Source organism: Lepisosteus oculatus, chromosome 25 (assembly GCF_040954835.1).
Source record: "Lepisosteus oculatus isolate fLepOcu1 chromosome 25, fLepOcu1.hap2, whole genome shotgun sequence".
NCBI classification, from domain to species: domain Eukaryota; kingdom Metazoa; phylum Chordata; class Actinopteri; order Semionotiformes; family Lepisosteidae; genus Lepisosteus; species Lepisosteus oculatus.
In genome coordinates, this window is record NC_090720.1 from 5,269,477 (window position 1) to 5,272,244 (window position 2,768).

A 2,768-nucleotide genomic window follows, 5' to 3' on the forward strand; every position below is an offset into this window, starting at 1 on the left:
ATCCCTATGAATCGAGACAGAAAGGAAAGCAGCTTTTTAGGAGTTTGACCATGTTTGATAAACAGGAAATGAATTCTGGGTATGAAAATCAATGAGCTCTTCACCCAATCACAACGCTACAGTAGATGGAACTGGTGCTCCCACCCTTATCTGGAAGCGAGTTCATTCTATGAGACAATGACAGGTATACAAATAATTGCAAAAACTTATTTGTATATTTTGTTTTTTCCTATCTCATATTTGGAGAATGTTCATCTGTATATTTTTTATATAAAGGTACACATTATGAGTCAAACAGGAGCCAATGATATACTTGAAGTCTATATTTTCTTTCGGAGTCTGAAAAGAAATTTGGCAGGCTCCATGTAATTAAAATTTAGATCATTCTTTATTATTTGTGAAAGGCAAAAGGTGCAAAATGCAAAACTTCTGCACTATCAGCACCGGACTACATTCTAAAAATTAATCATATCTCTTAAACAGCAATAATTTAAAAATTCTGATGCTGTATGAGGGGTTAAAGCAACTTCATGTTTGATGTTCAAAGATTTATGAAGGCTTTTCAGAAATCACCTGCAACAGATCATCTCGTTCCACTATTCCCACAGTACAGTGCTTTTCAGGCATGCTTATGTTCTCCACATCTCTTAGCACTTATCTTCTGTGTGCTTTAAATATATATATATATTAAAATATAGAGGTTGGACCTCAGTGCACAGATGCATGATTGCAATAAAATGTTTTATTGTACACAAATTAAAAAAGAATTTGCTTCAGGATGTTTTGGACAGAAAAATGTTCAGCAATGTTGGAATAACAACACTGTGGCTACATTCAATTCTAAACACCTGAAGGACTTATCTCCAAAACACAATTTATATACAGTATATATTTATTGTTTTTGTTAGTAACTGTTGGCTATAGCAATATACCAAAGCAAGTCTCACACATGCATCTTTCAGACGTGTAATAGAATATAAGCACTATAAAATTAAAAAATAAGTACATAAAATACATTTTACATAAAAATGTAAAATATAATTACTGTAGTTATATTTCAGATAATTGATGTTGATGGCAATTACCATGGCATTATTTACCCTGTAAGACAAATACACAAAATGTTTTCAACACTGGGAAATAAAGATGTAGGAAAAGATTATGGCTCTGTGGGTTTATGAATCAAATATGCAGCCGTTTGTTTTTGCTGTGTTGGCTAGGCTGCGCGGAAGGGAGATTGTGTGAGGTTAGCTTCGGGGGTAAAAGCAACAAAAATCCATTCAGAAAATGTTGGTTTCACATTGTGGAAATAGGACGTAAAAAAAGAAAGATAAAAAACAGGACCTGGATGCTTTTCTGATTCCACTTGGGTGAAAATAAGTAGTAATTAGACTCTCGCGCTTAAAATTCTCAAAATGCATTTGAAAGCAGCCCTTCAGTATAACTGGGAAAAACACATCTTGCTGTAACCTAAGGAACCCAAGCTGTGTGTAGCTATGGTTTTTGTTCATGGGGAAAAAGGCCTTTGAGCAGAGGATCCAATCTGATTTTTTAAGTGTCATTTGAAAATGGAATACTTTCCTTGCTGCATCTTGCACACTGATTCAGTAATGGTCATACAACATTGATCTGTCAAGTCTGGATGCAGCAGTTTGGATCTGTGCCACAGACATACAAGGGTTCCAATGGAATTGACGTCATTTAATTTTCCAGACATTAGGTTCCAGAACGTTTATGGCAGAATACGCAAGTGTAAAAGACAAAGAGGGAAATAATCTATAGAAGCCAGGCTGCACCAGAGCTTTCAGAACGATCAAGAGGGATCTGACTAAAACTCTGCTTCATTCTGCTTGAAGGTGGGAATGCTCAATTGAGTACTGTATCTGGGAAGCCACCTGATTGGAGATGCCAGTGATCCACTGTCTAACTCTCTTAGAAAGGGCTGTGTAATAAAAGTTAATTTTTTCATCGGATACAATGTGCACTGCTGCTGACTTTGAAATTAGGTTAAATTCTCCCTTTGCAGTTATAGTATCCCCTGGTTTCTTCACCACTCTTTGCATATATATTGAAATTCTGTTTATCTATCCGTAAAAGAGGCTATTCCAATTTCTTCAGTCTTACTATCATAATCAAAAGCTTCCAATAGAATTATTCATGTTGTAGAATGAATATGAATCATCTGTATGTTATCAGACAGTCTGGATAGATTCTAAAATGCAACCATTTGAGACCAATGCTAAGAAGAACCGCATAAGAATTTTTAAGGAAGATTTTGTATAAAAATCCAAGCTTATAGTATTGATTTAAGAAACAAAAATCTCATTAAATATATTACAACCTCCTAATGATCTGGCATCAAACATTCTACAATAAAACATGCTTTTCTGACAGTGTTTTCTCTTACAGTTGTCCAAGTTTGGGGCCAATTCCTTCTTTCAGACCGATTTTCTAATTCCTTTCCCTTTTTCCATTCATGGAATTGGAATTGTAGACCTGAAACTGACATCCGACCCCGCAGTTATCCAGGAACCTAAATATATTTCCAAGAGGCCAAAATGCATACTACTTATGTCAGTGTTAAATTCATGCAAAGGAAAATACAGGATTTCCCAAAGGCCAATTCTCTTAGCAGGTGCTATACAGTATATACCATAAATGAAATACAAAGACAACCTTTTGATGCCAGCTCAAAGATGGGAGATAATAACTGACTTACTGCAAAAGAAAACAGTTATGAACAAGCGATAATGTAACGACTCCTTAAG